Here is a 26,957-nt window from a genome sequence, read left to right as displayed (position 1 = left end):
ACAGAAAACATGCATGTAGACATTCATTTGCAATTGCACTTCTAGTCCTTACTCAATCATTTGGATCACCAATAATTGCTTCTCTGGTGTGACTTCTATCCCACTTTCTAGTGTGAGTTTGTTGACTAGAATTTTATGTGTTTTCTTCACCACTGGCATGACTTGCAGAACCTTCCTCATTTTCTCCCCATGAGTTTGTGTTATCAAATTCAGGTTCATGAGATGAGATTCCATTATCATGGTTCATTTATTCAGTTGACTCTTCATTTATTATGTGATTTGCATGGACTTCAGCTTCAACTTTAGGGCTTCAACTTCATTTTCATCAAGGCATTCCAAGTCTGGACACTTGTCATCATTAAAAGTGACATTTGTGCTTTCCATAATTTTCTTTTGTTCAGTCACATAGAATTTATATGCAGTTCTCTCCAATGAACATCCCAGAAAAATTACCTCAAAATCTTTAGAGTCAAATTTTCTCACATATTTAGAGTTGTCCTTTAACACATAGCACTTGCTTCCAAACACATGAAGATGCTTCGCAGTAGGCTTTCTCTTAGATAAGATTGAGTAGGGTAATTTGCCAACATTCTTGTTAATGAGATATATGTTTTGAGTATAGCATACAGTTTTCACAGCTTCTTCTCAGAAACTAGTTGGCAACTTTGCATCTTGCAGCATTGTTCTAGCAGCTTCCACCAATGTTCTATTTTTCCTCTCAACTACTCCATTTTGTTAAGGTGTCCTAGATGCTAAGAATTCTTGAACAATTCCTTTGTCTTTGCAGAATTCAGTTAAGGTTGCATTCTTGAATTCTTTTCCATTGTCACTCCTCAATCTTTTCATACAATTTTGATCTTCAGCCTGTTTTTCAATCTTCTTGATGTGTTCAATTATGATGTGTGGGGTTTCATCTTTAGAGTGCATAAATTCTGCCCATGTGTATCTTGAGTAGTCATCCACCATCATAAGTGCATATCTTTTTCTTGAAATTGACTGGACATTAACTAGTCCAAATAAGTCTATGTGAATAAGTTGTAAATGTGCAATTATAGAATTCACAGTTTTACTTTTATGACTTGATCTTTTCATTTTTCCCTTTTGACAAGCATCATAGACTTCATCTTGAGGAAATTACATATTAGGCATGTCTCTAACCAAATCCTTTCTGACTAGAGTGTTGATTGCTTTGAAATTTAAATGAGACAACTTTTTATGCCATAGATTACTTTGCTCTACAGATGCCTTAGTGTAAAAACAATAAATTCCATCCTCATTTGCTGAGTCCAAGTCTGCAACAAATAGGCTTCCTTTTCTTGCTCCTTGTAGAAAAACTTCACCAGTTTTCTTGCTGATAAAAGTGCATTCTTCTTTGTTGAATAAAACTTTGAAACCTTTATTTGCAAATTAGCTGACACTGAGAAGATTCACTTCAAGACCAGCTACTAGTGCTACATCTGCAATAACAATATTTCTAGAAATCAATTTGCCATATCCCATTGTGAAACCTTTGATGTTGTCTCCAAAAGTTACTAATGGGCCAGCCTTCTCCTCAAACTGTGATAGCAGGGTCATATCACCTATCATATGTTTGGAGCATCCACTGTCTATAATCCATATGACTTTCTTCTTTTTGCCCTACAACCATATGAGTTTAAGTGTGTTTAGCAATCAAAGAAGTGTTGGGTACTTTATTATTGTTAATAGAGTGAGCAGAATCATAATGAGTTATTTCAGATAAAATAGAATTCATTGATTGTTGTACATTTTCCCTTTTTATTGTAGACCCAATTTTACTTCTTTGAGGTCTACTCTCAGCTTGTGGCAACTTTTCATTACTTTCAAGTTGCATGGGATGTAATCAAACTTGTCACATAATGAGTAGGGATCATTTGCATTTGCTTCATTGTACTTCCATGCTCCTTCTACTGGCTTGCTAACAACCTTTTTAAAAAGGTGAGTTAGATGATTTACAGAGCCACATTTTTGACATTATTTCCTTGGAGCATCTGCAACATAAGCAAAATTGTTGCTCTTTTTTATCCCAATCTTTCCATTTCTATTCTTCTTTTTCTTTCTTGCATCTTCAGTTTTCATCTCCTTGACAGGTGTCTTGAAATCTTGGTTGGCCATGGGCTTCTGTTCCATTTTGGAAGATGGAGTTGTTTCTGCATTTTTCTTCTCATTGTCCTCATCAGCAATTTCTTGCTTTATGATCAACTCTTCTTCACTGAAATCTACTTCACATGCTTTGAACATAGGTGAGCTAACCTTTTTCAGCAGGCTGGAACATCTTCATTTTCTGTTGCTTTCCTTTACCACTTATATTTTTCATTTTGTTGTTCAAAGCATCATAAGCAAGACCAATGGCTATATTAGCACATATTTTATTCTTCTCATGGTACTGTCCAACCAACTCAGATGTATTCCTGAAATTTTTTAACTTAACTTCGTTCATTTTAATCTTTTCTCTTAACACAGCTTCAATCTCATTGGCACACTTTAGCTTGTTTTTCAAATATTCATTTTCTTGCTTGACTGACTCAAGCTCCACAAGCAGTAGATCCATCTTTTGCTTTTTACTCTCAAGCTTCTCATTAGGTTTTGTTAATCTGCTAACTTCTTCAGTAGCTGCTACTAAGCTTGTGTGTATATGAAACATCTCCACACTCATCTTTTCCACAATCTCCTTATATTTACTAGTATTTAAATCAATGGTGGTTAGAGTTGGTACCTTTGATTTTGAAGTGGATGCTTCTCCATGCTTAAAAGCCATTAGTGCATAGTTTCCAACTTCTTCATCCTCATCATCACCATCAATGTCATCCCAATTCTTTCCTTCTGCAATATAAGCTTTTCCAGGCTATTTTTTTAAGAGAGCTTTATAATTTCCTTCCAATTTCAAAATATGCCTTATCTTTATTCACCTTTTTAGGCTTTCTGCATTCAGTAGCAAAGTGACCCAACTCATCACAGTTGAAGCACCTTATCTTTGATCTGTACACAGATCCTATTTTGTAGCGAAATTTGCTAGATGAACTGTACTGAGTTATAATAACCCCAATTTTTGGAAATTTTTGAAACCCTGATGAATAGTAATTTTTGCTGACTATGCTGATTAAGGAAAATTATCAGACCACGCTAGTACTGTTATGGAAATTCTAAGATCGTATTAGTATTCCAGAAATTAAATGAGTGTATCTAAAGGTCGTTAGAATTCGGATCCGGACACTTTGATTTTTCCCGAAAATCCACCAGATACCGAAAGAATTGAGTATAAGGTAACATGATTAAAAGGATTTAAATTCAAGGATTATAAGAGAGGATAAAAAAAAGGAATTTAAGATATTGAGAAAGGTTTAGGGGAACCCAAGTAATAAGATCCCGGATATGATCCCTCAAACGATGAACGAAAACGAAAGTTAAGTGAACAGTAAAAGAAATGAACGATCAAGAGACAATGTTGTACAAGAAGCCAAGGAGTATGACATCATCAAACCACAAGGAAGAGACATGTGTTAAAAGATGACACAAACAAGATGACACAATCAAGATGACATAAGCATGACAAATGGATATGTTTAGTTGGTTGAATGTGAGCCAAGTATTATTACCATGGTAAATTTAATTAACAAAGCAAGAGAAGCAACCAGGCAAAATCATAACACACAAAATTGGAAGTTGACTTTGCCTTCCAAGAAGAAAGCTCTCGGCCAAAACAAACCCAGCAACTTCAAACTGCCATATCTCCTTCAATACTAACTCAAATGTTCTGTTCTATGGCTCGTTGGAAAGGTATTGAGATAGCCTACAACTCTTGTTCACAAGTATTGTCCAAATAAGCAAGGTAAGACCCTCATTTTTACAGTTCTTTCAATCGGACTTTTACAAACTTCAAAACCTAACTTTGTGTTCTTGATTTCTTTGGAAAGATCAAGCTTGTAGGAGGCTCCCTAAGGCTTCCTAGAAAATTAAAACCTCCCAATGAAGGTATAAACTTCAAACCCTAGTTTTGATTTTATGATTCCATTAAGTTTTATTTAAGCATTATTAGTATTAAGGCTTGATCTTTGATTATAAGTAGTTTTGGTGGATTTGTATTGGTTTTGAATATCGGGTCTTTGATTGGTTGGATAAATTGGTAAAACTTGGAGTTGGGGACTGAGTTGTTAGTATGATGGTTTAATATTGTTGTGTTGGTGGTTGTGAGTGATTTGATCAGGATTTAGAGTGGTAAATATTTTGGGAATCTCGTAAACATAGTTGTCGTAATGCCCGTTTTTCTTAGACTATTTTTTCATGAATCTTGGACCAGAGAACTCGCTGTAAGATTCTGAGCTTTGCCATGTTTAGCTGGATCATATCGTAATCTTCGTTTCGGTATGTGGTTCGCTTAGATACAATATACGGTTTAGGAGAAACGACAGTTTTAAATTACAGTGTTTCACGAATGAACCCTTACCCCTCACTTAACTTTGAAACCTTGTTTAAGACCCTTAAAAGACTAATTGGATTACAAAAAAAATTATGTAAGGTGGGTTAGGAAGTTAGTAGAGTATTCGCGAAAGAGTCGCTTTAAAATTCGTAACGGTTAATTTATTAAAAATGGATGGAAGCCGAGGGTACTCGAGCGACTTATGTGAATCGTTAAGCCCAAAAGCGAACGTTAGGGTCCAATTGGTTAAAGTCTAGTTTCTTAAGCGACCATCGTCTAATTCCGGATTATGTTGTTGTTTATAGGTTACCGGACCCACTCTAAGCTTAAGTCTATCCCAGAACGCTCAGGCAAGTTTTCTACCCGTTGTACAGTTGTTGTGATGTAAATATGTATATGCATTGTCTTGAGATAAGTGCATGGTTATTATTAGCAAAGTCTTGCGATATATTGGAGCATGTGATATGACATTTATATGCATGCCTGTTTCGTAGTCTTGATATTCTATTATCAATTCAAATGCTCATAAACTGCATAATACATATGCTAGAGATAAGCAGTAGTTGCGTATACCCTGAGTATATGGGACCCAGAGGTGAACATTTTTCTAAACCGGGAGTCGATATTCCCGAGTATAATACATATATATATATATATATAGTTTCTATAACTATTAATCGAATAAGGTTTATTCGATGGTTTTTGAATAATAATCAAACTTATTTTCGATTATTCAAATAAAGATCGTACTTTTGTATAAGTATATCTTTGTTATTATTATTCGTTTCAAGTATGAGTTTTTAAAACTTCTACTTCATTTATTTTTATAAAGATTATCCTTTATGAGAATATTATTTAAATAATAATATTCAGATATTTTCCAACATATTGGGACTGATTTACTTTATTAAATCAGCATTACTCCAAACATTCTTAAAAATGTTTTCGAGTCTTCAAATTGATTTTAAAAGATAGAGCGGATCCCAAAACTCATTTTCAAATTTAAGATCTTCCTTTCGAAGGGGACTTGAATACTCGCTCAAAAAATCTAAGGGATCCGGCTCTGTGGTGTATTTTATATTCGCAACGAGGTTGTTGTTTTGAGAAAACAATTTGATTACATGTCCAACATTCGGGAAGTAAGTCCATCTAACTGAGTCGGGCATAAGTGACAGGTTGGGGTACGGTCTATGAAGGTGTAAGAGGCTGGGTGACAGTCCATCCATGCGTGAGTGGCCAGGTAATGGTCTAGCGCGAGGTCCTAATGCGGCCAGGGTGATGACCGGCGAGGAATTCATCCATCTACAGTAGAAAAGGTTACTTAATGGGTATCTTTGCCCGATCAGCAAGATATCGGGTTTATGCCAAAATTCTCTTTGTTCCAAATTCATTGGGTATTATAACTCTGTTTATACTTTTCATAACAGAGGGTTTCAAGAAATGTATGAGATATATATATAGGTGTATATATATATCGGGAATTAATAAAGTATCTAGTAACTTCATTTCTTTAAATGATATTTTAAAGATTGAATCTATTCAAGTCTTATCTTGTAGTCTTATCTATGTGATGAACTTTTGAAACTGATTATACCTTGAACGGTGGTAGTTCAAGTAGTATTCGGAAAAGATATAAGTATATTGGAGTATATTGTAACTTCATCTTTTAACTTATATCTAGTAAATGATTATCTTATGTATGACAAAGATTTTCCGAAAAATGTTGAGACAAGGTTAGATATATGAGATCACCTTGCAACGATATCTTTATACAGTTATAGACTAGAACTCTGTGTATATTATGCATGGAAGGGGATTTCCAAAATTTCGAAAAGTATATTTACATATATACTGAATATTTTGCGACTTAGTCGTGTTAAGATATCAAACTTGCTTCATATCTGCTTGACCAAGACTTTCATGAGTACTATGAGAATGCTCATATATTGTAAATCATTATACATATTATTTTGGTGGGCTTGTTGCTCACCCTTGCTTTCTTCTTTCATCACACAACAACAGATAGACAAGATGAACAGGACCAAGCTCCCAATTCAGTGAGCGGATAGGAAATGTTCCGCAGTTTCCTGTAGGCGTTGATGCCGTTGTAGCTGAGGTAGGAACTACCAATAGGCTAGGCTTTTAACTTTTGATATACCAGAATTATGTATACTTATCAATTATAATAATGGAAAAGAATATATAAATTTATTCAGAAACCCTTTTGAGGTGTAATGACTTATAATTAGTGGAATAAAATGACTTGTGTTATTTTTGGTATTCATCTCTGAGACTATAACTTGTGGTGTGTGTGTATATTGTAGGGTCACAGTATGCAGTAGTTGGTTGTTTATTAAGATTAAGTGTTATTAAGGGAAATGGAACTCGTGACAACCCGGATCCCTGACCCCGGATTTGGGGGTGTTACATAAATGGTATCAGAGCTAAGTGTTATAAACCTCAGAGATGATACGTCGTTAAAATGATAAGTTCACTAAGATAATAAGAACTTCTTCCAAGTTCATAGTCGGACTACCTAACGTAATACTGACAGTTAAAACCCTTATGGGAACCCTTATAAATATCGTGATAGAAGCGTAGTTCTTTATCGGATATGGTAGCGGGACTCTGAACCCTGAGGTTGAGGAGCAACAGAGCGATGACGTTTTATTACTTATTGGAGATCAGATTGTGGATCCAATAGAGCGTCCTAACGAGGGACCGGATAATGCTAATGTTGAGGATGTAGTCGTTGAGGAGGTTGTCCCAGAAGAGATTATTGCTGAGGAGGATCCCGAGGAGGATCCTGACAATAGTAAAAATTTGATCGCTGAGGAATTGATGACCGTAGTTAGGGCAACTACAAGAGATAGGAATTGTCCGTTACTACCGTAGGTTCGTTCAAAATTTTGCAAAGATCACAGCCCGTTTAACACGGCTTACTCGTAAGACTGAGAAGTTCGAATGGACAGAGGAATGCGAGAATAGCTTCCAAGAACTGATGAAAAGATTGGTGACGGCCCCTGCATTGGCGTTGCCGGAGGGAAAAAGGAGATTTTGTGATTTATAGTGATGCTTCGCATAAGGGATTAGGGTGCGTGCTTATGCAACACGGTAAAGTAATCATGTACGCATCAAGACAATTAAGGGAATATAAAATTTGATATTCCCCATGATCTTGAGCTCACGGAAATAGTTTAACCCTAAAGATTGGAGGCACTAATTGTATGGAGAGAAGTGCGAGGTTTACGCAAACCCCAAGATTTGAAGTATATTTTTACGCAGGAAGAGCTCAACATGCGTCAGAGGAGGTGATTAGAGCTAATCAAGGATTATGATTATGAGATTATTTATCAGCCATGTAAAGCCAATGTGGTGGCTGACGCCCTTGGTAGAAAGGAGAGACTCAAGGTGATAATGTCTTCGGAAGAGTAGAAAAAAAAAGATTTGGAGAAAATGGAAATAGAAGTGAAGGTAATCGGAGCCGGTACTAAAAGGCTGTTTGAGATTGTAATGCAGCCTGAATTATGGGAAAAGATCATATTGTGCCAAGAAAAAGTGATGAATGAAGGCAGAGAGCCAATTACTGGAGAAGAGATTAATACCGAGAAAGATGATAAGGGAATAACGAGGTATTCCTACAGAATTTGGGTTCCAGACGTTTAAGAGCTTAAGGACTGGATCTTAGATGAAAGCCATAGTTTGAGGAATAAGATTTAGGGTAAATCCTGAATGTGATAGTCAGGGAGTTCGTCATCAAGAAAGAAGGAACCCCTAACATAATGAAGTGGAAAACAAGGATTTTAACGTATATGATAACCCCGATTATGGGAGAAGGGTGAAACATTTCATACTGAGAGAATAGAAGTCGAGTAAGATAGGGGGAACCATGATGGTACTCCTATGGGGAAATTCATGGACATGCCTAAACAAAACTTATACTTTTATCCCCAACCACCACCCTGAGGAATCAATACAGTGGGAAATTCTTTCATGACCTTTAAGTCGCTAAGCTCTCAGAGTTCCAAGGAACAGGGTAACCCTGTCGAGGCAAGAGCTTGGCTAAAGGAAATAGAGGAATTATTTGAGATTCTAAATGATTGACGAAGTGCAAAAGACTATTTTTCCACTTACCTTCCTAAGAGAGAGGCCACCTGCTGGTGAAAGTCCAAAGAAGGCACGGAGCCAGAGGTTATAATAAACTGATTAAAGATCAGTCAATTATTTTCGGGAAATTACTTCCCAAGGATAAGGAGATAGTGTAAAAGATTTAGAGCCAGAACAAAGGCGAACGAGCATGATGAATTATGAATCTAAGTTATAAAAGTTGTCAAGATTTGTTTTGAGGACACGAATCTCAGTACGACGTGATGTTTAAAGTCAATGATTAGTGGGTTCATGAAATGATGGTAAGAGAAAGGAAAATAAAAAGAAATTGAAGTGGAAAAGAATATAAAGGCAATAGAGTTTGAGGAATAATAAGGGAGTTGGGAGGATTTGAGGTAACCTTGAGATAGTTCGAAGGATAAATAATGAGACGCGGATAGACTGAGGAGACAAGAACGTAAGAAATTAGGAAAATTGGATGAAGGAAGTGACCTTCAAGAATGTGAAGTGTAAGATCGGTGGCTTGATACCCAGAAAGGGAGACGCCAGGTATGAAAGATATCCCAACATTGAGATGACTGTTGAGATAAACAACAAAAGTAAATGAGGATTTATTAAGAGGAAGTTCACGTTGAATACGACCAATACCTTCCAGAACATCCATGTTATCATTACCAAATCAGGAAAGAAAAGCGGATAACCATTGTTATCTTTTGGAGGCCATATGGATTGACCTCAATTTAAATAAGGATGCTATTATAAAATTAGGTATAGACTATCGAGGTGGGAATGATTGAATAATATAATCTATCAAGGATATATGACTTGATTTATCCATGGAAGGATGCATGTACCTTTTTAAAGGTGGAATTAAGGATAGTTACTCGATAACTTGAGATGAAACCTATGGGAATGCATAAAGGTTGGCATTTCGCCCTTAATAGGGACATCATGAGTTTTGACAGTATGAATTGGAAAGGATTAAGGTAACAACAACCTTTAAAGATCAGTGGAGAAATTTTTCAGAAGTACATAGATAATGGTTCTAGTATTAGTAAATGGTTTTTGATATGCCATGTATCTAGGGAATACATGAGGAAGGATAACCTTAGAGGTTTTACAAGGAGAAAGGTAATATTCAAAGTTCTGAAGAATAGAAATGTTGATAAAGGAAATATGGCGTAATTATAATAATGCCAGGTGGGCACGTGTTAAACCATAAGAAACTATAGATCGACCCAATGAAGGTCGAGATTGGTGAAAATGAGAAGGACCCAAGGTAAGAGACGTCCTAAGTATGATAGAGAGGCAGTGTGACAATGTTAGCCTCTAAAGATCGAGGCAATAACTTTTGGAAAAATGGTGATTATTTTTTTTACCAAAGTGTAAGGAAGAGCATTTTAACACAAGCAAGTGATTGGAAATCAGGTAGAAAATTGAGTTGAAGATCATTTAAAAGACATTGATTATAAGGAACTATTACTATCAGGAAAGGCCAATGAGGTGGCCGACACTCTAAGTGTAAGAGAGCAATTATAGGCGCTCGTGCCAGAGGAATACAGTGACTGATGGTTAATGCCTTGAAGGTTGTATTATGGTTTGAAAGATTGACATTCCTTCTGATGATTGTGCGATACTCAACCGTAATAGTAGTTTGGTAAAGATTTAATTCATGTAATCACCGTGAGCGGGCTATCTGTCTTAGCCTATCTTGAGATAAGCCAGGACCATGTTACGAAAGGACTAAATGGACCTTTGAGCTTCATATCTCCCAATAAAGATATATGGTTAATAATGGTATTAACCTGATATCGTTGCTTTCATTGAAACTCTTCTGCAATTTTATCTGCTTCATGTCATATGTACATCAAGTTCAGGAGTGTTCTTCATGAATCATGAACGGTGATCATGTTGCCTCCTTAGAAGAATTGGATACGATAGCTATGGACTTTGTATGGTTAGATATTAAGATTTCATGAAAAATGAATGACTATAGTAGGTCCATGGTGGACTATAGTAATGCATCAATGACTCTTTGAATAATGAGCCGATTACAACTGTGAGAGTTGTATTGTAATAGGATGTTGAGATTGAGTACCACTAATTGGGTTGTGGTGATGTATAAGTTATCATTGATAGACTAATTAAGTCGATTATCTACCTATTGAATATTTATTCCTTCTTATCAATAAAGAGTAGTATTACTATACGAAGAAGGTTGCAGGATAGCAATGGATTCTAGTAACTATGATGTCTTGAATGAAATCCGAGATTCGATTTTTACTGTCGAGGGAGTTTCAACGGTGATTGTTTTTAAGCTCGACCAAGAGCATGGGTCCATAGAATGATGGATGGAATAGGGAAAGATTCAGGAACATGAATTTCCATGCTATAATACTTGATGTTGAGATATATACATATCTATGTTTTGTTCTCCTGTGATAAACCTCTATAGTATAGGGGTAGACTCCAAGCCAGATGTTTTGTGGCAATATTTTTTTATATAATTCTCTTAAATTCTTCCTTTTCTCTTCTTTTCATTTTCATGTAAACTGAGAAGAACAACTCTTTCAGAAGGGGAGGTATTTCCGAATGACTATCTATCTATGTGATAGAAGCCTAGTAGGATACCACATGTTGTTTAATTGCTTGTCAAGTACTAAAGGCTGACCACCTTCTGTACTAACCATGTGATATAACAAGTGTTCATGATCATAGTGATCTTTCAATAAATTCTTTTACTTCTATACGATAGATCAAGCTTTCGAAGATAGAAGCAGCTAAAAAGGAGTAGTATCAGTGTGGTGGTATTCCGAATCTAACGCGTTCGTGATACTAAGGTTGACGCGGTTATTAAAAGGTTATAGAACGCTAAAGAGCAAAAGTGTAACCAGTATAGTATTAGGAACGGAAGATAGTAACAATTACGGAAGGGAAAAGAGTGGGTATTGAGAAGCAAAAGCTATAACACTAGAAGCTATGATGAGAGTCTGTGCGATAGACTTGAAAGAATTTGGAATGATCACTTAGAACATATCGAGTTTTCTTACAACGATAGATGATATGTCAGTATCGAGATGTCACCTTATGAGATCCTTGAGGGAAGACAATGTCGATCTCCCTTGTATCGGAAAAAAGTTGGAGAGCGCAAGATGCTCGAACCCGAAGTGGTCCAAAGGACCAAAGACATAGTGGATCTAATCGGAGGACGGATGGTAGCAACCCCTGGATGGATAGAAGAAGTATGGTGATTTGACTCGAAAGGATAAAGAGTATGAAATAGGGGACCTAGTGCTGTTAAAGGTATTCCCCGTGGAAAGAATTAATGAGGTTAGGAAAGAAAGGAAAGCGAAGTCCATGATTTATTGGACCCTTGGAGGTATTAAGACGTATTGGGAAGTTAGCATATGAGCTAGCCCTACCCCTGAACCTGTAGCAAATTCGCAATGAGTTCCAAGTATCAATGTTAAGGAAGTATGATCCAGAGGTGAAACACATAGGGGAATATGAACACGTAAACCTGCGACCAGACTTAACCTATGTGGAGCAACCAGTGAGGGTTATGAATCAAAAAGGAACAAGTGCTTAGGAACATGGTTATCAAACTAGTTAGAGTTTGGTGGTAGAACCACAATGCGGGAAAATTGACTAAGAGTTAGAAAGTGCAATGCTAGAAAAATATCCCCAACTGTTTTCTATCTGATTCCGGGACAGAATCCTTTTAAGGAGGGGAGACTGTAATAACCCCAATTTTTGGAAATTTTTGAAACCCTGATGAATAGTAATTTTTGCTGACTATGCTGATTAAGGAAAATTATCAGACCACGCTATATAGGAGTACTGTTATGAAAATTGTAAGATTATATTAGTATTCCATAAATTAAATGAGTGTATCTAAAGGTCGTTAGAATTCGGATCTGGACACTTTGATTTTTCCCGAAAATCCACCAGATACCGAAAGAATTGAGTATAAGGTAACATGATTAAAAGGATTTAAATTCAAGGATTATAAGAGAGGATAAAAAAAGGAATTTAAGATATTGGGAAAGGTTTGGGGGAACCCAAGTAATAAGATCTCGGATATGATCCCTCAAATGACGAACGGAAACGAAAGTTAAGCGAACAGTAAAAGAAATGAACGATCAAGAGACAATCTTGTACAAGAAGCCAAGGAGTATGACATCATCAAACCACAAGGAAGAGACATGTGTTAAAAGATGACACAAACAAGATGACACAATCAAGATGACATAAGCATGACAAATGGATATGTTTAGTTGGTTGAATGTGAGCCAAGTATTATTTACCATGCTAAATTTAATTAACAAAGCAAGAGAAGCAACCAAGCAAAATCATAACACATAAAATTGGAAGTTGACTTTGCCTTCCAAGAAGAAAGCTCTCGGCCAAAATAAACGCAGCAACTTCAAACTGCCATATCTCCTTCAATACTTACTCAAATGTTGTGTTCTATGGCTCGTTGGAAAGGTATTGAGATAGCCTACAACTCTTGTTCACAATTATCGTCCAAATAAGCAAGGTAAGACCCTCATTTTTACAGTTCTTTCAATCGGACGTTTAGAAACTTCAAAACCTAACTTTGTGTTCTTGATTTCTTTGGAAAGATCAAGCTTGTAGGAGGCTCCCTAAGGCTTCCTAGAAAATTAAAACCTCCCAATGAAGGTATAAACTTCAAACCCTAGCTTTGATTTTATGATTCCATTAAGTTTTATTTAAGCATTATTAGTACTAAGGCTTGATCTTTGATTATAAGTAGTTTTGGTGGATTTGTATTGGTTTTGAATATCGGGTCTTTGATTGGTTGGATAAATTGGTAAAACTTGGAGTTGGGGACTGAGTTGTTAGTATGATGGTTTAATATTGTTGTGTTGGTGGTTGTGAGTGATTTGATGAGAATTTAGAGTGGTAAATATTTTGGGAATCTCGTAAACATAGTCGTCGTAATGCCCGTTTTTCTTAGACTGTTTTTCATGAATCTTGCACCAGAGAACTCGCTGTAAGATTCTGAGCTTTGCCATGTTTAGCTGGATCATATCGTAATCTTCGTTTCGGTATGTGGTTCGCTTAGATACAATGTACGGTTTAGGAGAAACGACCAGTTTTAAATTACGGTGTTTCGCGAATGAACCCTTACCCCTCACTTAACTTTGAAACCTTGTTTAAGACCCTTAAAAGACTAATTGGATTACAAAAAAAATTATGTAAGGTGGGTTAGGCAGTTGGTAAAGTATTCGCGAAAGAGTCGCTTTAAAATTCGTAACGGTTAATTTATTAAAAATGGTGGAGCCGAGGGTACCCGAGCGACTTATGTGAATCGTTAAGCCCAAAAGCGAACGTTAGGGTCCAATTGGTTAAAGTCTAGTTTCTTAAGCGACCGTGGTCTAATTCCGGATTATGTTGTTGTTTATAGGTTACCGGACCCACTCTAAGCTTAAGTCTATCCTGTAATGCTCAGGCAAGTTTTCTACCCGTTATACAGTTGTTGTGATGTAAATATGTATATGCATTATCTTGAGATAAGTGCATGGTTATTATTAGCAAAGTCTTGCGATATATTGGAGCATGTGATATGACATTTATATGCATGCCTGTTTCGTAGTCTTGATATTCTATTTTCAATTCAAATGCTTATAAACTGCATAATACCTATGATAGAGATAAGCAGTAGTTGCGTATACCCTGAGTATAGGGGAACCCAGAGGTGAACATTTTTCTAAACCGGGAGTCGATATTCCCGAGTATAATACATATATATATATAGTTTCTATAACTATTAATCGAATAAGGTATATTCGATGGTTTTTGAATAATAATCAAACTTATTTTCGATTATTCAAATGAAGATCGTACTTTTGTATAAGTATATCTTTGTTATTATTATCCGTTTCAAATATGAGTTTTTAAAACTTCTACTTCATTTATTTTTATAAAGATTATCCTTTATGAGAATATTATTTAAATAATAATATTCAGATATTTTCCAACATATTGGGACTGATTTACTTTATTAAATTAGCATTACTCCAAACATTCTTAAAAATGTTTTTGATTCTTTAAAATGATTTTAAAAGTTAGAGCAGATCCCAAAACTCATTTTCAAATTTAAGATCTTCCTTTCGAAGGGGACTTGAATACTCGCTCAAAAAATCTAAGGGATTCGGCTCTGTGGTGTATTTTATATTCGCAACGAGGTTGTTGTTTTGAGAAAATAATTTGATTACTTGTCCAACATTCGGGAAGTAAGTCCATCTAATTGAGTCGGCATAAGTGACAGGCCGGGGTACGGTCTATGAAGGTGTAAGAGGCTGGGTGACAGTCCATCCACGCGTGAGTGGCCGGGTAATGGTCTAGCGCGAGGTCCTAATGTGGCCAGGGTGATGACCGGCGAGGAATTCATCCATCTACAGTAGAAAAGGTTACTTAATGGGTATCTTTGCCTGATCAGCAAGATATCGGGTTTATGCCAAAATTTCTCTTCGTTCCAAATTCAATGGGTATTATAACTCTGTTTATACTTTTCATAATAGAGGGTTTCAAGAAATGTATGAGATATATATATATAGGTGTATATATATATCGAGAATTAATAAAGTATCTAGTAACTTCATTTCTTTAAATGATATTTTAAAGATTGAATCTATTCAAGTCTTATCATTGTAGTCTCATCTATGTGATGAACTTTTGAAACTGATTATACCTTGAACGGTGGTAGTTCAAGTAGTATTCGGAAAAGATATAAGTATATTGGAGTATATTGTAACTTCATCTTTTAACTTATATCTAGTAAATGATTATCTTCTGTATGACAAAGATTTTCCGAAAAATGTTGAGACAAGGTTAGATATATGATATCAACTTGCAACGATATCTTTATATAGTTATAGACTGGAACTCTGTGTATATTATGCATGGAAGGGGATTTCCAAAATTTCGAAAAGTATATTTACATATATACTGAATATTTTGCGACTTGGTCGTGTTAAGATATCAAACTTGGTTCATATCTGCTTGACCAAGACTTTCATGAGTACTATGAGAATGCTCATATATTGTAAATCATTATACATATTATTTTGGTGGGCTTGTTGCTCACCCTTGCTTTCTTCTTTCATCACACAACAACAGATCAACAAGATGAACAGGACCAAGCTCCCAATTCGTGAGCGGATAGGAAACGTTCCGTAGTTTCCTGTAGGCATTGATGCCGTTGTAGCTGAGGTAGGAACTACCAATAGGCTAGGCTTTCAACTTTTGATGTACCTAGAATTATGTATACTTATCAATTATAATAATGGAAAATAATATATAAATTTATTCAGAAATCCTTTTGAGGTGTAATGACTTATAATTGTGGAATAAAATGACTTGTGTTATTTTTGGTATTCATCTCTGAGACTATAACTTGTGGTGTGTGTGTATATTGTGGGGTCACAGTACACAGTAGTTGGTTGTTTATTAAGATTAAGTGTTATTAAGGGAAATGGAACTCATGACAACCCGGATCCCCGACCCCGAATTTGGGGGTGTTACATGAGTCTTGGTTTCCAATTATTGCTGTTGGAAGACTGTCCCTTGCTTTTGAAGAACCTTGGCTTCTTGACTCTTATGTTGGAAAATTTCATAGCCAGGTAAGTCATGGATTGTTCCATTTCATCAAGCTCATCCAAGGTGTAATATTCATCTTTCTCTAGCTCCAATACAACTTGCTTCTGAGGTCCTTTGTTCTTTTGTTCCATTGCTTGAACAGTTGAAACTTGGTCATCTTGCTCATCTTCACTTTCTTCTCTGTCATTTACAATTAAAGCACTTGAGCCATCAACAACATGTCCATGATGTGCTTTAAATGACTTTCTTTACAGTATCTCAAGTTCATAAGTTTTCAAGATTCCATATAGAACTTCCAAAGTCATTCTAGTCAAATCTCTTCCTACTCTTATGGTTAATATCTTTTGTTCAAGATAGTCAGGAAGAGCTAGCAGAAACTTTAGGCTAACCTCCTCATCTTCATAATATTTATCATGCAGTTGCAAGTCATTTATCAGTTTGTTAAACCTTTCAAAAACTTCAGTAATTCCTTCTTTTGGTTTAGCCATAAACCCTTCATACTGAGAAACCAGAATCCTCATTTGGTTTGAAGTAACTTCCTCTGTTCCTTTACATATTATCTCTATTTTCTCCGATATCTGTTTGGATGTGTCACAGTTGATAATGTTATTGTATATTACATTATCAAGTGACTCTATCAAGATTAGCTGCAAGCCACTGTCTAGAGAGACTTGTTCATTCTCATGTTCAGTGTATTCTGAAGGATCTTTAGGAGCATAATGTGTTGTAATGACCATGTCTCCATCTGCAGATTTCTCAACTCTTACCATAGGAGTGAAAGGCCCATTCTTGAGGATCTAAATGTGTAGTGGATTGGCCATCCTTATGAACAACATCATTTTCTTTTTCCACAATGTGTAGTTAGATCTGTCAAATGTAGGAATTTTAATAATGCTCAGTTCCTGTGTATTCATTCTTCCAAGATCTTTAATCTGTTTGCTTTCAGATTTTGCTCTGATACCACTTGTTGGGTAGTGAATACAACATAGAGGGGAGGGGTGAATATGTTTTAAACAATTTTAATGTCTTTTTGAACTTTTAATAATGGTGAACGAGGTAGTCTATATTGAAGAGATAATGTATTTTAACAGAATAATTAAAACATGAATATGAACACAATTATCTTTCAAAACTCACTTATTTTATATTAAAATCAAGCTAGTGTTTGCTACAAATTTCTGGGTTCTTAGTATGTTAAGAACTCAGCTTCTCTCTTGAGAGTTACAATAAATTTCAGATCTATTTGTTATAATTAAAACAAAGCATCCAATGTTTACCTTATAGAATAGTAAACACTGGTTTTTATATAGCATGCAATAGCATGTACTAAACCTACTTTTGGATAACCAAATCTTTCTATTTCTGGCTTAGTGTATCATTGTTAATCTTTCTTGACTGTGACTTTACTTTTCCAGTTAATCTTGGCCTTTGATCTTTTACTCTTCAAGCTGCTTTTGTAGACTTTTCAAATTAGTGATTTATTTATTTGTTGATTGATAATCTTGGATATTAAACTGATCTGCATTCTCTACTTGAACTTTTACATCGAGATCTCCAGTTAGTCATGTAGAGAACTCGACATCTCGATAAGTATAATGACTTATCGAGATCTCTATAGTTATTTGACTTATCGAAGTCTCTGAGTTCTCTATAAGAGAATTTGGCTTATCGAGATCTCTCATCTTCATATCTTCACTTTGGCTTATCGATGTCTCTGAGTTCTCTAGTGACAAATTGACTTATCGATATCTCAGAGATCTCTAGTGAAGAAATGACTTGTCGATATCTCCATTATTCATGTCATGAATTTGTCTTGTCGATATCTCTGAGTTCTCTAGTAGCTTTTCTTGACTTCTCGATAAGTCATACTGGAGTTCTCGAATAACTTCTCTATAACACATAATCTGTGACTTGTAGATTTCTTGACTTAGAATATTTTTCCCAAAACACTTTTATTGAACTCCAAGCTTCTTCACACTTTCTCTGAGGCATGATCTTCTTCCAGAGTTTATTCTTAGGCTTGAACTGTTTACAGAAAAATACTCCAGTCTAATCTATTTACATTTTTACAGACTTAAGTGTTACAATACACAATGCAAACATAGATTACCATACAACTTACTTAGGGTTGTCAATATGACTTAGTCTTGTTATAGTACAGGCATGTCTTGCACAACACTCCCAATCCACAGCTTCAACCTTGGCAGGGTCAACTGAAATTCCTTCACTACTGACGATATGTCCTAAGAATTGCAATTTTTCTAACCAAAATTCACATTTAGAAAACTTGGCACAACTTTTCTTTCCTCAGAATTTCTAATGCCAATCTCAAGTGTTTTGCGTGTTCTCCGCGAGATTTAGAGTAAGTCAGGATGTCGTCAATGAATATTATAACACACTTGTCTAGATATTTCTTAAATACTCGATTCATTAAGTCCATGAAAGCAGCAGGGGCATTTTTCAATCCAAATGGCATCACTAGAAACTCATAATATCCATACCTTGACCTAAACGCTGTCTTTGGCACATCTTCCGATTTAATCTTCAACTAGTGAAGACAGATCTTAAATCAATCTTGGAAAAATAAGCGCCTCATTTCATTTGATCAAAAAAATCATCAATCCTTGGCAGAAAGTATTTATTCTTGATGTTTAGCTTATTCAATTATCGATAATCAATACTTAGCATCATAAATCCATCTTTCTTTTTCACAAATAAGACCAGTGCTCCCCAAGGGGACACGCTGGGTCGAATCACTCCTTTGTCCAATAACACTTGAATTTGAGCAGCGAATTCTTTCATCTCTACAGGTTCCATTCTATGTGAGGCTTTAGAAATTGGTGTCATTCTTGGAGCAAGATCAATGGTAAACTCGATTTCCCTATCAGGGGGTAATCCGGGTATATATTCAGGAAATACATTCTCGAATTCATTTACAACTAAAATTTCTTCCAACCTAGGGGCAGACTTTTCTGTATCTATGATGTGAGAGAGATATGCCTGACATCCTTGGTGTAGCTTCTTTTGGCTTGCAACATAGTGAGAAACTTACGAGTTTGTTTTTGATCGCGTAGAATTACTCTTTTACTGTCAGGGCCTTTTAAACTAACTCTTTTCAATCTACAATTAATCTAAGCACCGTATCGAGTCAACCAATCCATTTCTAGTTTCACATCAAATTCTCCCAACTTAAAAGGAATAAGGTCTGCAATGAAGGGTTTTCCATGAATCTCTGTCGTACAATCAGAGCATACTTGACTAACAGATATAATATCTTGATTTGCAATTTCTCCCATCATATCCTCATCTAACAATAATAATTCTAATCCCATCTTATTCACAAAGTTCTCGGGTCCTTCCCCTCTTTGGTTGTTGTCCCGGGCTAAGTACTTGTTAGGGTTCCCTTTCCTTACCTGCTCCTCGATGAAGTATTTGAGGGATAGGCAGTTCTCAGTCTTGTGGCCATATGTTTCGTGATAGTCGCACTACCTATTGTAAGGTCTGCTCAATGGATGAGTCTGCATTGGATTTGGATGGTAAAAGAATGGCTTATCTTTTATTTCCTTCAGGATTTCCTCCAGGGTCTTGTTTAGTAGAGTCCAATCCGGCTCCTACTTTAGCTCCCGAGACTGCTTAGTTGTTCCCAGGTCACTCTTGGACTCCGTCCTAGGACCAAGTCTTTGGAATATGGGAGTAGTTTATCTCTCTTGATTTTGCTGGCCTTGCTTGACTTTTTTGTCATGATGGTAACCCCCTTTCTGTCGGTTATCAGAGTTCTTGCTCCTAGATCCCCCCACTCCGGGTCATCCTCATAACTTGGAGTACATCAGTTTTTTTGATGACTCTGGAGGCCATAGAGTAAGCTGATGCCAGACTCTGGGGCTCCTTGTTAATCAGTTCTACAATGTACCTTTCGTTGTGCTTCGGGTCTAAGTTCCTCCTGAACATGCTCAGAGCCTCTCGCTCATCTAAGTTTGAGATCTTATTGATAGCTTTATGGAAACGTCTCATATAAGCTGACAGAGATTCGTCTCATATTTCCGGATCGTTTCCAGGTGACACATGTGCAGCTCATGTGTTTTTTTGCTCAGAACCTCTTAAGAAAGACTCCGTGGAACTCCTTCTAGCTGTGGATGCTTCGGGAGGGTATTCGGCTAAACCACCTTTGGGCCCCTCCCTTAAGAGTCAATGCGAAGAACCAGGACTTTGTCAAGTAATTTTAGTAGTATATTTGTGCAATCTTTGAAATAATTCAAGTGTTCTTCAGGGTCCCCCAATCCATCGAATGAATCAAAATTATAATGCTTCAGGTCCTTTGTCGGGGAATAGCCTCCAAGGAGTGGCTGAAAGGGGTCAGAGTTTCCCTAACTTCCATTTCAGAGTCTTTGTCCATCTTCCTTTGTGTTAGGAATATGTTATGTACTTGATGATAACTTGAACAAAACACTTAGTAGATTTTAATTAAGTGTCATTGTAGATTTCAACGTATGCTCATTTCAACATCCGTTGAAAGAGTAGCTTATATAACAATAAGTTTAGTAGCACATTCCTGCATATCAAATAGCTTAATGATATAGATGTTGTAGAATGTATAGGTCATGTTAACTACTAGATTGATATGCAAGATAGATTGGTTAATTATAAATATCAGATGCCCTGTAATCTTGCATAAATGAAATGGAGTTAACTGCCAAGGAAACAGTCTTAAAGGATGTTTCATAAAGTTTCAACGGATGATCAACTAAAGCTTCAACTGATGACTCACATAGTCTCAACGATGATCAGCCAAAGTTTCAATGGATGATCAACCATAGTTTCAATGGATGACTCAATGAAGCTTCAACGGACGTTCAAATTCAAAAGAGCAGTTGATACTGACTTGACAGTCACATGCGTTGATTGTATGCAAATGAAATGTGGCAGCCTATTTGCAGGGTTTAGAGAACAAAGAAGCATTTCCATTTCCATGATAAACAGAAGATATTCAAAGATGGTGGATTGAGAAATGAAGGAGTATGAAATTAGACTTGAAATATTTTATCTTTTTGTCATGTAACTTGGTGGTATATAAACCAAGTGTAGCAAGTTGAATAGCATCCAAGTTAGTAAGCATTTTCCAGAGAAATAGATAAGGCAAAATCTGTAAAGAATTTCTCTGTTCTTGTTGTTTAACTTGTCAGCAGTTGTATACAATTTTGTAACACAGAGTTCTCTACTTAATATATATCTCTGGTGGAAAAGTTAATTCCACCACTAAGTTTTTAAGTACTTATATTTAAATGCTTTTTGTTTTAATTTCTACACTACCTTCATTCCGCACCATTGCTAGAACAAACATAGTTATTTATTTGTAGAAGAACTATTCTTAAAATAAAAAATAAGACAGAATTCCATTCAACCCCCTCTATAATTCTTGTTTAGATTGTTTGGGAATAACAATTGGTATCATAGCAAGCTCTTGAAGAACAAAGAGTTTAAAGATCACAACAACTATCAAGATGAGCAAAAAGGATGTTAGAGTAAAAATTCCAGTTCTGGAAAAAGATAACTATCACCATTGGAAGGTGAAGATGCACCTGCATCTCCTATCTCAAGATGAAGCATATGTGGAATGTATTGAGAAAGGTCCACATGTCCCTATGAGAGCTGCTACAGGAAATGAAGCATCTGTCCTAAAGCCTAGAGCAGAATGGTCTGATCCAGACATTGAATAAGTTCGTAAGGATAAAAAGGCCATGAACATTTTGTTTAATGGTGTTTATGGTGACATGTTTGACAACATCATAAACTGCAAAACTGCTAAGGATGTCTGGAAAACTATTCAAGTTATATGTGATGGAACTGAGCAGGTAACGGAAAACAAAATGCAACTCTTGATTCAGCAATATAGCATTTTCATAGTGAAAAAGTGAGTCTCTCACTGACATATTTAGTAGATTTCAAAAGCTACTAAATGCTCTAAAGTTGCATGGAAGAGTCTATCAAACAAAAGACTCAAACCTCAAATTTCTTAGATCTCTACCAAAGGAATGGAAACCCATGACAGTCTCACTAAGAAACTCTCAAGACTACAAGGAATTCACCTTGGATAGACTGTATGGAATTGTAAGACCTATGAGCTTGAAATAGAGCAAGATGAGAAACTGGAGAAAGGAAGAAAGAAGGGAGGGTACATTGCATTAGTTGCTGGGCAAGAAAAGGAGAAGGAGATAAAGGTTGAAGCTGTTGAATCTGCATTAAATCCTAAAGTTTTTGAAGGCAAGGGAAAAGAGCTAGTAGCTAAACATGAAGACCAGCTTAGTCAAGATGACATGGATGATATAGATGAGCATCTTGCTTTTCTGTCTAAGAGGTTTTCCAAGCTCAAATTCTAGAAGAATTTTAGAGCAGCCAAGTCCAACAGAAACATGGTTGATAAGTATAAATTCAAATGTTTGAAGTGTGGCTTGGCTGATCATTTTGCTAGTGAATGCAGAAAGTCTGATTCTGGTAAAAAGAAGTTTGAGGTTGTTGATTACAAACAGAAATATTTTGAGTTACTCAAATAAAAGGAAAGGGCTTTCATCACACAGGAAAATGACCGGGCTACAGATGAATTAGAAGATGATGAAAATACAAGCTATGTCAATCTAGCACTTACTGGCCAAATCAGATGAAACAGAGGTCAACTCATCAAGTAATCAGGTAATCACCACTAATCTATTATATTTATCTAAAGCTGAGTTTAATGATGCCATAAATGACATGTCTACTGAATTATATCATCTGTGTGTTACACTTAAGTCTCTCACTAAAGAAAACACTAATCTTAAAGAGAACAATCTGTTTAAAAAACTGAAAATAGAATGTAAGATTGCCAAAGATGAATTGACTGAATCCCTTAAGAAGAGGATATTTTAAGAAAGCAACTTGAACAAGAACAGAAAGTAATTAAGGCATGGAAATCATCTAGAGATGTCCATGCTCAAATTACTAAAGTTCAAGGTATAGAATCTTTCTGTGATGCAGCCTGGAAAAAGAACAAGGAGAAGCTTAATTCCAATTTAGTTGAAGGATTTTGAACGGATGTGGATTTGACGGATGATGAAAATTATCCGTCGAGTAATTAAAAGGATTATCCGTCGAAAGACAATGAGTCACATCCGTTGAGTGTAAGTAAACCAGTCAGCAAAGCTAAGCTAGCTAAATTAAATGAAAAATATGGATCAGTTTCTAAGAACTTTTTCCCAAGAGAAACAAGTGAAACAAAACAAGAGAGTCAATGTAGGGCATCTGTCTATTAAGCAATTAAATGACATATTGGAGAAAATTGAAGTGAGAACAGAGTCTAAAAGGAAAAGTAATAGAAATGGGAAAGTAGGAGTCAACAAACATAACAACTACATACCTGATAAATATGCACCAAGAAAAATCTGTGTTAAGTATGGTAGTGTTAATCATATGTCTGTTAATTACAAACTATCTATGCCTGCTTCCATGTATGCACCTCCTTCATTTTCCAGATGCCTACAATGCCTGTAAATGTTATGCCAGCACATAATTTGAATGCACAGTTTGCTAATATGCCATTTGCATAAAATCCTTACTATGCTGCATTTAGTATGCCATAAATGCCATTTAGCATGCCATATTGGAATACCATGTTTTCACACAATATGCCTTTCCATGTTAATCAGCATGTGCATGATAATTCTGGAATGATGGATGGTTTTAAGGGTTCTACTCAATTGACTAAGGATGAACTTCAAATGCCCAAGTCAAATGAGGACAAACCTAAGAAACCTAAGAAAAAGGCTAACAATACAGGACCCAAGGAAGCTTGGGTACCAAAATCAACTTGATTTAATTTTCTTGTGTGCAGGGAAACAAAAAGAATCTTTGGTATTTAGATAGTGGGTGCTCAAGGTACATGACTGGAGATTCTACCCTGCTCACTGAGTTCAAGGAAAGAGCTGGCCCAAGTATTACTTTTGGAGATGACGGCAAGGGTTATACTGTGGGATATGGCTTGATTTCAAAAGATAATGTCATCATTAAGGAAGTTGCTCTAGCGGATGGACTCAAACACAAATTGTTGAGTATCAGCCAACTTTGTGATAAGGGCAACTCAGTAATATTTAATTCTGAAGCCTGTGTTGTGACCAACAAGAAAAGCAACAAAGCTGTTCTTACTGGATTAAATAAAGGAAATATGTATTTAGCTGACTTCAACTCATCAAATGCAGAATCTGTCACTTGTCTATTTGGCAAGGCAGGTCAAGATGAAAGTTGGCTATGGCACAAGAAATTGTTCCACCTTAATTTTAAGACCATGAATGAATTAGTCAGGAAAGATTTGGTAAGAGAAATTCCACATGTGGAATTCTCCAAGGATGATTTGTGTGATGCCTGTCAGAAAGGAAAACAAATCAAGGCATCATTCAGAAAGAAGCTTGATTCAATAATTGAAGAACCTCTACAACTACTACACATGGACTTATTTGGACCAGTCAATGTATTGTCTATCTCAAGGAGAAGATACTATACAGTAATTGTGGATGATTTCTCAAAGTTCTCTTGGACATATTTTCTAAAGTCTAAAGATGAAGCTAGTGAAATCATCATCAATCACATAAGACAAGTCAAGTCAACAACCATCTTGATTTCAAAGTAAGGAAAATCAGGAGTGACAATGGAACTGAGTTCAAGAATTCTATGATGAGACTATTTTGTGAAGAGAATGGGATCATGCATGAGTTTTTAGCAGCAAGAACCCCACAAAAAAATGGAGTGGTGGAAAGGAAAAATAGATCTATTATTGAAGCTGCAAGAACAATGCTAGAAGAATCAAAATTACCAAAATATTTTTGGGCAGAAGCTGTAAATACTGCATGCTACACTCAGAATATTTCTTTGGTTAATCAAGAAAAATGCATTACACCCTACCAATTGTTTAAGAACAGGAAGCCAACATTAAACTTTCTTCATGTCTTTGGTTGTAAATGTTATATCTTAAGGAATCAAACTGGTCAACATGGAAAGTTTGATGCCAAAGCTGATGAAGGAATTTTTGTTGGGTATGTAGTTGGAAAAGCATACAGAGTCTACAATCTCAGAACTAATATTGTTATGGAATCTATACATGTTGTGTTTGATGATAAAAGATTGAAGAACTGCAGGATGGAGATTTCCATGAAAGCCTCAAATTTGATAATGTTGAGATGATTAGTGATGATAGTGATGATGAAAGTGATCAAGAACCAATGTCTAAGGATAATGCAGAGAAATCTACAACTTATGAAGCACACAACTCAACATCCGTCAAAAGACCAAGTGCATCATTCGTTGAAAGATAATAAGCATCAACCGTCGGAAAGCAAAGAGCAACATCTGTTGATCCATCAATGGGAGTTGAAAATCAAGTTAGATCACAATCAGAAAGAACTCCAATTTCTAGTCAAAGATCCATAAACTTAGGGGGAGTTTCTGATAATCAAAACTCTGTCACACATCAAGACAATAATGAGGCCTCTTCATCTAGAGCTAATCTACCTCAACAGAGAAGATGGACTAAAGATCACCCATTTGAACTGATTATTGGTGATGCATCCTCAAGAGTGCAAACAAGAAAAACAACTCAAGATGAATGTCTATATAGCACCTTTCTATCTCAGGAAGAACCTAAAAAGGTAGAAGAAGCTATGTTGGATCCTGATTGGGTTTTAGCAATGCAGGAAGAGCTAAACCAATTTGAAAGGAATAAATTTTAGAAGCTGGTACCCAATCCTAAGGGATCGAACTCTATTGACACCAAGTGGGTATTCAGAAACAAGATGGATGAAAATGGCATAGTAATCAGGAACAAAGCTAGATTGGTTGCTAAGGGCTATTGCCAACAAGAAGAGATTGATTTTGATGAAACCTTTGCTCCCGTTGCAAGACTTGTAGCCATCAGAATTTTCCTAGCCTAGCAGCCCATGCCAATTTCAAGGTCTATCAAATGGATGTCAAAAGTGATTTTCTAAATGGGGACTTGGAGGAGGAAGTTTATGTCAGTCAGCCTCCTAGTTTTGAGGACCCAAATTTTACAGAATATGTCTACTATCTTTTGAAAGCACTTTATGGATTGAAGCAGACATCTAGAGCCTGGTATGATACTTTGTCAAAGTTTCTCATAGAAATTTCACTTCACTAGAGGTAATGTTGACAAAACCTTATTCTTTAGAAATGTTAATGGCTCTAGTATACTTGTTCAAATTTATATACATGATATTATATTTGGCTCTACAGATGAAAAACTTTGCAAAAAGTTTGCCAAATTGATGCAAAGTAAATATGAAATGAGCATGATGGGAAAACTAACTTACTTTCTTGGTTTACAAATTAAGCAAGTTAGTGATGGAATATTCATTAGTCAAACCAAATATATTTATGATCTTTTAAAAAAGTTTGACTTAATGGATTGCACAACTGCAAAAACTCCCATGGCCACTACAACTAAACTTGAATTAAACACTACTGAAAACTCTGTGGATATTTCAATCTATAGAGGCATGGTTGACTCACTTTTATATTTAACAGCCAAAAGGCCATATATAATGTTTGCTACATGACTTTGTGCTAGATTTCAAGCTGATCCTAGAGAATCTCATTTAGTAGTTATTAAGATAATTTTCAGGTATCTCAAAGGAACACCAAAGCTTGGCATTTGGTATCCTAGAGATTCTGGTTTTGATCTAACTGGTTACTCAGATGCAGACTATGCAGGTTGTAAAATTGATAGAAAAAGTACAACAGGAACCTGTCAGTT

This window comes from Apium graveolens, chromosome 8 (assembly GCF_009905375.1).
Source record: "Apium graveolens cultivar Ventura chromosome 8, ASM990537v1, whole genome shotgun sequence".
NCBI classification, from domain to species: Eukaryota; Viridiplantae; Streptophyta; class Magnoliopsida; order Apiales; family Apiaceae; genus Apium; species Apium graveolens.
Note: the sequence above shows the minus strand (reverse complement) of the source record.